The sequence below is a fragment of the Pipistrellus kuhlii genome, unplaced genomic scaffold (genome assembly GCF_014108245.1).
Source record: "Pipistrellus kuhlii isolate mPipKuh1 unplaced genomic scaffold, mPipKuh1.p scaffold_m20_p_134, whole genome shotgun sequence".
Classification (NCBI taxonomy): domain Eukaryota; kingdom Metazoa; phylum Chordata; class Mammalia; order Chiroptera; family Vespertilionidae; genus Pipistrellus; species Pipistrellus kuhlii.
The window spans coordinates 109233-120733 of NW_023425443.1; the positions used below are offsets into that span (position 1 = coordinate 109233).

At 53.4% G+C, this 11501-nt stretch overlaps 1 protein-coding gene across 1 annotated transcript in view; it reads left to right on the top strand.

The window, feature by feature from the left end:
• The first annotated feature begins 5255 nt into the window (after nt 1-5255).
• Nucleotides 5256-11501, top strand: part of MTHFS (methenyltetrahydrofolate synthetase) — a 43303-nt gene continuing 37057 nt past the window's right edge. The window contains exon 1 of the mRNA XM_036436314.2: nt 5256-5473. The gene's annotated coding sequence lies outside the window, so the exon portion shown is untranslated. The remainder of the gene's footprint in view (nt 5474-11501) is intronic.

Genomic DNA, 11501 nt, shown 5'->3' on the forward strand with positions numbered 1-11501 from the left:
TAAAAAGAACTTGTTTCCAGGCCTGGCCGGTGTTGCTCAGTGGATAGAGCGTCGGCCTGCGGACTGAAAGGTCCCAGGTTCGATTTCGGTCAAGGGCATGTGCCTTGGTTGCGGGCACATCCCCAGTAGGGGGCATGCAAGAGGCAGCTGATCGATGTTTCTCTCTCATTGATGTTTCTGACTCTCTGTCCCTCTCTCTTACTCTCTGTAAAAAAATCAATAATATATATATATATTATATATTAAAAAAAAAAAAAATATATATATATATATATATATATATATATATATATATATATAATTTTTTAAAGGACTGCTTCCAGGCCCTCCAGGGACTTTTAGGTTCCCCAGGATGACCTGTGCGCCCCTCTTTACTCTCCCCTCTGCTTGGACGATCCCAGTCCCACACTCCTCCCCCTCCAACCTTTAGACCTCGGCTAAAGAATGGATGGATGGATGGGTGGATGAATGGATGGATGGATGGATGGATGGATGGATGGATGGGTGGGTGGATGGATGGATGGATGGAAGGATGGATGATGAATTGATGGGTGGATGGATGGATGGAACAAAGGAAGGATGGATGGATGGATGGAAGGAAGCATGGATGATGAATGGATGGGTGGATGGATGGGTGGGTGGATGGATGGATGGATGGATGGTGGATGGATGGATAGATGGGTGGGTGGGTGGATGGAAGGATGGATGATGGGTGGGTTGGTGGATGGATGGATGGATGGGTGGATGGAAGGATGGATGGATGGATTGAGGATGGATGGGTGGGTGGGTGGGTGGATGGGTTGGTGGGTGGATGGATGGATGGTGGATGGGTGGATGGATGGATGATGGATGGATGGATGGGTGGGTGGGTGGGTGGGTTGATGGATGGAAGGATGGATCGGTGGATGGGTGGATGGATGGGTGGGTGGAAACATGGTTGGTGGATGGGTGGGTGGATGGATGGGTGGGTGGAAGGATGGAGAACCTCGTCTAAAGGTCACCTCCTCGGGGCAGGCTCCCCTGACCCCTTGACCAGCGTCAGGCCCCATTAGGATGCGTTCATAACCGGGCACTGTCCTTCGAGTGCCTGTAATTACGTGTTCATCAGTGGGGCTGTTCCCTTAATGTGGGTCCTCCCAGGCGCCTCTGGCAGCAGCGTCTTGTTTCTGATTAGTATTTACACACAGCCTCACACATGGCGATGCATTTAATAAGTACAAACCAGATTGGGTAGATGCTGGATGGTTGGCTGGATGCGACCCATGAAAAGACAGAACTGCGGCTGCAAACAAGGGGACCGGCGGCCTCCGATCTGCCCCTGACCGCCCGCGCCCCCCAGGAGTGATTACAAGGAGACTGACCTCTCACCTCCCAAGACCATTAGAGAACAGAGGGGACCCATTGCTGAAGCCTTTCAAAGCCCCTGGGCCCTCCTAAGGCTCCCTGACTTAGGCTGGCAGGGGAGAGCCGTTAGGGGCCATCAGGCTGACAGAAGAGACCGGTTAGGGGTGATCAGACCAGCAGGGGAGAGCAGTTAGGGGCATCAGGCAGGCAGGGGAGAGCGGTTAGGGGTGATCAGACCAGCAGGGGAGAGCAGTTAGGGGCATCAGGCAGGCAGGGGAGAGCGGTTAGGGGTGATCAGACCAGCATGGGAGAGCAGTTAGGGGCATCAGGCAGGCAGGGGAGAGCCGTTAGGGGTAATCAGGCTGTCAGGGGAGAGCCGTTAGGGGTGATCAGACTGGCAGGTAGAGGGGTTAGGGTGATCAGGCTGACAGGGGAGAGCAGGTAGGGGTGATCAGGCCGACAGGGGAGAGCGGGTAGGGGTGATCAGACCGACAGGCAGAGGGGTGAGGGTGATCAGGCAGGCAGGCAGAGAGGCACGGGCGGGAAGGGAAGAGAGGGCAGCACGCGGAATGGTTAGCATCACACTGCTGCCTACTTACTCACTGGTGTGTGCTCATCATCAGGTCACCTGCAGCTAATTGGGAGGATGTTTGTTTACGATTCGTTTTCTTACTCATCTAATCACAGGCAGGAGAGGTTCTGCCAGTTACGCAGCCAATCCAAGAACTCGGTGGTCAGGACACGGGGTGCCAGGAGCGGGAGGGACAGGGGAATGAGGAAATCCAGCTGGATGACCCGGGGCCTCTGAGCCCGGTGTGGGCTTCCGTCCCACCCCCTTTGACACACCCGTCCGCAGAGCCTGCCTCTGTAAAATCTCTGGGACAGCCGGGCGTGTCCCCATTTTATCTCCCCCAGCAGCTGGGACCCGCCCCAACGCTGAGAGCATGCCACGCCGCTCATGGCTAAGGGCGTAAATCTCCTGCCATCCTCGGCCAAGCCTCCGTCATGGTGATGGTGCAGGTGTGCAGCGAGTCAGTGGGTGATGTTTGAACCCTGATGAGGCCTGCAGTGCCCTCTAGGTGTTGGGGGGTGGGGATGGGGGCAGCAAAGAAGCAGAGACTTGGTGTTGATTCCCCCTTCCTTGGCCAGCAGAAGAGGGCAGTTAGGGGCGATCAGACTGGGAGGGGAGCAGTTGGGCGATCAGGCCGGCAGACAAAGGCGGTTAGGGGTGATCAGGCAGGCAGGCAAGCAGTTAGGAGCCAACAGTCTTGGATTGGAGAGGGTGCAGGCTGGGCTGAGGGACTCCCCCATACATGAACTTTGTGCACCAGGCCTCTAGTCTATATTAATAAATGGGTAATATGCTAATTAGATCGGATAGACTGTAGGGGTGTCGAACTCAATCAGAGAAGGGGCCAAAATCTAAAATCCAGCCTAAATCGAGGGCCGAATGGTTTACCGAACAGTCATAAACTGTCATTGTGATGGAAACGCAGCGGAGTGCAGTGATGACAGCGTGGTGCGGGCCACATTGCAAGGCCTGGCGGGACGGATTTGGCCCGCGGGCCTTGTGTTTGACACATGTGGACTAGAGGTCCTTCTGGACGAAGCCACGGTGGTGGGGGCAAGGCAAACGTTGTTTGGGGCAATCAGGTGTCAGGGAAGAGCGGTCAGGGGCGATGAGGCAGGCAGGCAGAGGGGTTAGGGGCAATCAGGCAGACAGGTGAGCGGTTAGGAACCAGCGGTCCTGGAATGTGAGAGGGATTTCTGACTGCCTGGGGGATCGGGCCTAAACTGGCAGTTGGACATCCCTCGAGGGGTCCCAGATTGGAGAGGATGCAGTACAGGTTGAGGGACCCCCCCTCTCTCATACACGAATTTTGTGCATTGAGCCTCTAGTTGTAAATAAAATGTTAACACTTAGTCTTATGACACAAGGAATTTAAAAGTGAACTATTTCAGCTCTAACTGGTTTGGCTCAGTGGATAGTGTCGGCCTGTGGACTGAAAGGTCACAGGTTCGATTCTGGTCAAGGGCATGCACATCCCTTGATGTTGTGGGCACATCCCCAGTAGGGGGTGTGCAGGAGGCAGCTGATGGATGTTTCTCTCTCTTTGATGTTTCTAACTCCCTCTCCCTTCCTCTTCATAAAAAAAAAAATCAATAAAATATATATATTTTAAAAAGACAACTATTTCAGTTTGTACCTCCTGAACTCAATCTGAGGGTGTCAGACCAAATCAGAGGGCAGAAGTCAAGCCAGGCACAAGGGGCCATGATGCAAGCCCGGGACCCCAACAGCCTGCATGTGGGGGTGGGGGTGGGGTGGTGAGGATGACCCCAGCAGGAACCAGGGTGCAGCTCCCCGAGGAGAAACATGATCCCTGGACACTGAAGCTGCCTCTGCGCATCCCGAGTGCAGACAAGCAGGGGATGCTGTAGGCGGACGGGCTGGGTTCCCAGACTCTATCCCCATTTCACAGACCAGTAGGCTGAGGCCCACGAAGGCAGCCAATCAGCAACAAGCTCAGTCAGGAACCTCTATGTGCCCCCTCCAAGGACTTGAGATCAGGCCGGGCTAGGCTGTCACCTTGGCCTGACATCCCAGGGACAAGACTGTGTACAGCAGCGCCCGCATCACAGACATGACATTTAGCACGTCAGGATACAATGGCTACGGTGCCAGGCGTGTTTAAACGTCACATCCGCCACGACTAGACGTCAAAAAAGAAACACGCTGTGATGGCACATGGGATTGAACGTCATTTCCGGTCTCGCCATTTATCAGGGGAGTTAAAGGCCCATACACCGAAGTTGTGGGTTGGGTGTGATCCCCAGTCAGGGCACATGCAGGAATCCAGAAATAAAATGCATGAGTATGAGCAGCAGCAAATCGATGCTTCTCTCTTTAAAATTATAATAAATACCTAAAATAGCGTCAGTTCAGATGCAACCACATGGCACCTGGCACTTCCTAGGTCAACTGGGTTTAAACGTCATTCCCATCCTCAGGAAGGTCAACAGGACTATGCGGTCGCACACAAAATATGTCATTCACGGCGCCGTGAAAAGCAGCGCTTGACTAGATTTTACAGCGTTTTTCAACCGCTGTTCCGCGGCACAGATGTTGCCTGGTGTGCCGTAGGTGCAGACAAGACAAGAATTTTATAATTTTTCACTATTTTGTTTACTTAATATTTCATAATAAAGTAATTATAAAATACTTTCTTTGTGTTTATTTGATTCCTATTCAAGAGAATTACTTTATATATAGTCAATATAGGCACAGAGTTAAATTTTTTAACATTTTCTAATGGTGGTGTGCCTCGTGATTTTTTTCATGAAACAAGTGTGCCTTTGCCCAAAAAAGGTTGAAAAACACTGGACTAGAAGACATACCCGTCACAGGGAAGGTCAAAATGGAGCCGTGAACGGGTTAAAAACGTCACTTCCGTCGCGGAGGAGGTCCGATGAGTGTGTCGCTGTTCAGAAAATCGTCATTTCCGGCGCGACGAAGCCCGGGGGCGACTGGGGTCGCGCTCCAGAGGCGTCATTTCCGGCGCAAGGAAGGTCCTGCCAGCAGCTGCGACTTAGATGGGTTACGACACGACGTCATATTTACCGCTAAGCGACGTCAACGTGGCTGCGAATCACCCAACCGACGTCTCCCTGAAACTTCACGCTGTCGGTCATCCCCCCCAAAGTGGATTTACACGTGTTTTCTGCCCCGTCTAAACGTCACGCTTGCGGCGGTCTGACGAGCCCTGAAATGTCATGACGTCATGACGTACGTGCTACGTCATTTCGGCAGCGACCGGATATTCTCCCCGAGGTTTGGTCTCGCTGACGACGTAAACGTTTCTCCGGAGGCAAGGTGAGGTCGGTTTTACGTGATTTCCGGCGCCGGGAGACGTCACGGGCTTCAAAGTCGCTTGGGTCGCGGACGCCGGGGGCTTTGGGGTCGTTCCCGCCGCGGCGTGATGTTGCGTCAGGGCCGCTGCCTCGGGCATTCCTGTCCCGCCAGCGGGGACCGGACTTCACGGCGGCCGGGGAGGCCGCACCGGAGCCCCTGCCCGGTTAGGACGGCGGGGGTGTGTTTGGCCCGTCCCTGAGCCGCTTCCTCCTGCAGGTATGCAATCCCTTTATTTTTTAAAGTTGTTGTCTTTTAAATATTGTATCGCAAATCAGCGAGCCGGAAAACACGCCTTCATGAGTCAGTTCGGTCCTGGCCGGTGTGGCTCAGTGGGTAGAGCGTTGGCCTGGAGACTGAAGGGTCCCGGGTTCGATTTAGGTCAAGGGCATGTACCTTGGTTGCGGGCACATCCCCAGTGAGGGGTGTGCAGGAGGCAGCTGATGGATGTTTCTCTCTCGATGTTTCTAACTCATTTCTCTCCCTTCCGCTTTGTAAAAAATCAATAAAAAACAGTTTATTTTTTAAAAATGAGCCAGTTAGTTAAAAGTCACCTTCCTTGCGCGCAGGTTCAGAGCAGGTTATCTCTGTCCAATTCTAAACCCCCAAAGGAGGAAGCATTCTCTTTTTACATCTTTTCAGGTCCTTGAGTAAATTATTTTTACAGAGAGAGAAACATCGATCAGCTGCCTCCTGCACACCCCCCACCGGGGATGTGCCCGCAACCAAGGTACATACCCTTGACCAGAATCGAACCTGGGACCCTTCAGTCCACAGGTGGACGCTCTACCCACTGAGCCACACCAGTCAGGGCGATCCCTTCATTGTTAATGTTACCTGAGGGCCGTTTTGCCTCTCCAGGGGAGTGGAGTACCTTCTAGTTAAACGGTGGCGGGAGACGGTAGATTCTGCATATGATGGAAAAAAGGAATTTGATCCTTACCGCGTGCCGCCCAGGAAAGTGCTGTGAGGCGGTTCATTCATTAAATGTGAATGGACAACAGTCAAGTTTCTCCGAGAAAACGGGAGTATGTGTTTGTGATATCCAGGTAGGCACGTACTTAAACAGGATACAAAAACGCTCTGTCCTAATGGTATTGATTGATAAGTTGATTGAAGCCATCTGTTAAAAAAAAAAAAAAAAAAAAGGCTGCATTCAAAGAGTGCAAGGTAAGCCACGGAGTGGGAAATATATTTACAAAACCTATACCCAACCACGGACTCCTAACTGTAGCGCGTAAAGAACCTGTACAATTCAAAAAGGAAAAAAATATTACTCGATTTATTATTTTTTAATTTTAAAAATACATTTTATTGATATTTTTGCAGAGAGGAAGGAGAGATAGTCAGAAACGTTGATGAGATAAACACATCGATCAGCTGCCTCCTGCATCCCCGTCCCCTTCCCCACTGGGGTTGTGCCTGCAACCAAGGCACGTGCCCTTGATTGGAATCGAACCCCGGACCCTTCAGTCTTCAGGCTGATGTTCTGTGCTCTATCCACTCAGCCAAACTGGTTAGGCCTATCTGACTTTAAAAAAATAAAAAAAAAAAAATAAAAATAAAAAAAAAAAAAAAAATATATATATATATATATATATATTTTTTTTTTTTTTTTTTTAAAGCACATACAAATGGCCAGTTAACATTATCAACAGAAAAACTCTGTATTTTCTTTCCAAAACCCCCGTTCTTCCCAACTGGACCTTAGTCAGGGCTGAGCACGTCTCCCCCGGTTACAGAAACGTTGAGAACTTTGAGGAGCATCCTGTCCAGTCTCCCATCACCTTCGTCCTCTCACACGGCATCGCCTGTTCCTGGAATGCTCCTCCTGGGGTGCAAGTGTGACTGGGTCAAAGCCTTCGCTTCCACTCACTCTGGATAAGGTCTCCTCCTGTTAGCATGGCTTTAGACCTTTTATGATCTGGCCTCTGACCACCCCCAGCCTCTCTTCCTCTGGTGGTTGGGTTCTGGTTAAATCGAAACTAGAGGCAATAGGCCTTCCTTCCCTTGGCTTCCAGCACCGGTTTTCCTCCGGGATCCAGGCCTTCGCTCCGGACACCATCTTCATCTCTGTTGCAGACTGTGGAGTCTGCTCTCTTCATCTTCACTGCGGCCGGAGTGCCACTCCTGTAGATCCCTTTGCCCCCTGCTCTCCCTCTCATAGCAGGAGCCCTGCCTCACCCGGCCACTCCGTGCCTGGAGCAACCGGGCTGCCGCCATCTTTGCCTTCTAATTTGCATACCCCCTCCCGATTGGCTGGTGGGTGTAGCAGAGTGATGGTCAATTTGCATGCTCCTCTTTTATTAGTGTAGATAGTGTAGATTACGGTCTGGCCCCCCCCTTCCTTTATCAGCGCTTCCTCCTCAGCCTGACAAACTCCTACACATACTACAGTGTCCTTGTGCCATCAGGGAACTCATCCTGTGTTCCCCTCCTTCCGAGCTCTTGATCCAGGGTTTGCTATTGGCGTGAGGTTGGCTGTCTCCTTTGTCTCCTTCATCAGACTGTGGGCAGGTCAGAGGCTGCATCTTCCCTCCGGAGCCCCCAGTGCCCGGGAGGGGGCCGTCCCGCAGCCCAGGAATTCCTTCAAACAGGAAGGGTTTTACTGCAGACCAACCCGTGCAGCAGGTCAGGTTGCAGGTGTGGCCGGGAGAGGAGCTGCTGTGGCCACTTCGGGGGAGAGGGCGGGTTTTCTCAGGGGCCCTGGTTTTCACAGGCAGGGCCAGACCTTTGCGGGTGGTGCGGGAATCCTGGGCTCCCGGGCGGAAAGGGGAACTTGGCCTGTGCTGCAATTCCACTTGTGAACACGAGGTGGCGCTCTGTGGCGGCCTCCAGAACCCAGAGTAAGTGAACTGGTACCCGGGTGGTTAGTGATGCTGAGCAGGCTGAGGGATCCCCGCGTTTATTCATTCATGTCCCTACGGAGGTGTAGGGCGAACCTACAAATGGCGCTTCATGGATGTGTCCCGGGGCGCCAGCCCGGGTTTAGTGCTGGCCCCGCTGGTCCTGGGAAGGGGCCCGGCTCGCTCTGGGCTCCAGGTCCCTCCTGCAGAGCGGCGTTCAGACCTGCGCGGCCTTTTTTTTTTTAATACATATTTTATTGATTTTTTACAGAGAGGAAGCGAGAGGGATAGAGAGTTAGAAACATCGATGAGAGAGAATCATCGATCAGCTGCCTCTTGCACACCCCGCACTGGGGATGTGCCCGCAACCAAGGCACATGCCCTTGACCAGAATCGAACCCGGGACCTTTCGGGACGCTCTATCCACTGAGCCAAACCGGTCTCGGCAGACCTGGGCGGCTGTAAGGAGGGAGGTTGGCAGAGCTGGCGGCTCCGTTCCTGGCCCCTCCACCATGCCCGGCAGTGCTCACTTCCCTGGGGATCCCTGGCCACGCTCCCCGTGCCCTCTGACAGCCCGGGCAGACTCTCCCCGCCCCACCCTTTACTCTCCTACCCACCCCCGCCCTCACCCTCCCCGCCCTCCATCAGGCCGGGGACCCCTGAGGACCGGGCGGGTCAGCCGAGCTTTCTGGGTAAACACTCCACCGAAGGATGGAGAAGGATGACTGACCTCCACCACAGACACAGCCGAGTCCTTCAGGCACTTGAACAAGGATGAGCGTGTCCCTGGCCTGCGACTTTTCCCTTCCCACGCGAGACAGTTCAAACCCCTGGAGAGTTTTTCCGGTTTAGCTCAGTGGATAGAGCATCGGCTTGGGGACTGAAAGGTCCCGGGTTCGATTCCGGTCAAGGGCATGTACCTTGGTTGCGGGCATATCCCCAGTGGGGGGGGTGCAAGAGGCGGCTAATCGATGACTCTCTCTCATCGATGTTTCTAACTCTCTATCTCTCTCCCTTCCTCTCTGTACAAAATCAATAAAATATATTTTAAAAAATTAAAAAAAAACCCTGGAGAAATGGGAAGTGGGGGCAGGAGATTCTGGGAACCCCCCAGGTTTTGTAAGCTGGGGGTGGGGAGGTGTGGATCGAGGATGACAGGAGGGGCTTTCCTTCGGAAGATACCCCTCAGGGGCGGGGACAGCGCCAAGTGCCAGACGCTGATTCCCCGGCGCTTCTGTTTCTCTTCTTTTTTAAAATGTAGAAATTACTTTCAGAGAAGAGGGGAGAGAGAGAAACATCCATGACGAGAGAGAATCCTGGATCGGCTGCCTCCTGCACGCCCCACACGGGGGATGGAGCCTGCAATCTGGGCCTGTTCCCTGACCGGGAATCGAACCCTGACCTCCTGGTTCACAGGTCGACACTCCACCACTGAGCCATGCCGGCTGGGCATGCATTGTTAACCTTTTTAAAAAATATATATATATATATTTTTGACTTGTTACAGCGAGGAAGGGAGAAGGATAGAGAGTTAGAAATATCGGTGAGAGAGAAAGGTCCATGCCCTTGACCGGAATCGAACCCGGGACCCTACGGTCCGCAGACTGACGCTCTATCCACTGAGCCAAACCGGCTTCGACACTGACAACATTTTTGAGTTTGGGTTTGTTTATAAACCGAGAGATCTATTTATTGATTTATTATATTATATCTTTATTGATTTCAGAGAGGAAGGGAGAGGGAGATAGAGATAGAAACATCCATGATGAGAGAGAGAATCATGGATCGGCTGCTTTCTGAATGCCCGCACCCCGGGCATGTGCCCTGACCCGGAATCGAACCCGAGACCCTTTGGTCTGCAGGCTGACACTCTACCCACTGAGCCACACCGGCCAGGGCTATTTACTGATTTGAGAGAGAGAAAAAGAGAAACATGGGTGTGTGAGAGGACCATCCACAGACTGCCTCCCATACCAGCCCCAACCGGGAATCGAACCCTCAACCTCAGTCTGTAGGGACGATGCTCTAACCGGCTGAGCTACCCGGCCAAAGCACTCGGGTTCCTTTAAATTAGGGGTGTCGAACTCAATCAGAGAAGGGGCCAAAATCTAAAATCCAGCCTAAATCGCGGGCCGAATGGTTTACTGAACAGTCATAAACTGTCATTGTGATGGAAACGCAGCGGAGTGCAGTGATGACAGCGCGGTGCGGGCCACATTGCAAGGCCTGGCGGGACGGATTTGGCCCGCGGGCCTTGTGTTTGACACATGTGCTTTAAATCAACTTTCTCCAGGTTCCGTGTCCAAGTAGAAAGCTCACCCCCCTCAAGCGGACACCTCGGGGAGCCTGAGGGAGTTCCGAGGAACGGAAACGCCCCCATCGTGACAGACTGGGTCTCCACCCCCAACGTGCCCCACCCCCTCCTGGCCGGGCAGCTCAGTCTGTCCTGTGTTCTGTCCTCAGACTTCACCGAGCTGAAATCGGCCTGTCGGCGTTTTGTCCTGGGGCCCTGAGCATGGGGCAGGTGGGCTTTGTGGTGCCGTGTGAGTTGCCAGCTCCCCCCCCCCTGGACCCCCTGCAGGGAAGCCAGGGGGCAGGAGCGTGGCCCCCCGCGTACAGGACACCCCCACCCCCAGCAGGAGGCAGGTGCTCCCTTTGGGGGCCCCCCTCCCTCCTCCCCTCGCACCAGCAGGCACTTCTGCTTCCTCCCTGCCCTTTCCTGGGGCGGCGGGAAGTCCGGACCCTGTGCCCACAGCGCTGGGAGGCCCGCGCCCACAGGCCAGCTGATCGAAAGCGAAAAGTAGGGGGGGGGGGTCGCTGCAGCCACCATGGGGGCTGCCTGGAAGGAGGCGTTTATGACTGGCAGTACAATCCTAGAGTTCCCAGATGTCACCGCTGCCGGCTCTGCGGGCCTGGAGGGCGGGGGGCGGGGGGGGGAAGGCCGGGGGGAGGTCCCCCCGAGACCAGTGCTCCCGCCTGAAGTGTGCCTTTTACTCTTTCCATCTTGTTGTTGATCCCCCCCTGAGGCTATTTCTCCATTGATTTAAAAATATATATATATTTTTTTTTTGCCGAAACCGGTTTGGTTCAGTGGATAGAGAGCGTGGCTTGGGGACTGAAGGGTCCCGGGTTCGATTCCGGTCAAGGGCATGGACCTTGGTTGCAGGCACATCCCCAGTAGGGGGCGTGCAAGAGGCGGCTGATCTATGACTCTCTCTCATCGATGTTTCTAACTATCTCTCTCCCTTCCTCTCTGTACAAAATCAATAAAAAATATATATTTTTTTAATTTAAAGATATATATTTTTTATCGCCCTGGCCAGTGTGGCTCAGCAGATAGAGCATCACCTGTGGACTGAAGGGTCTCCGGTTCGACTCCAGTCAAGGGCACAGGCCCGGGT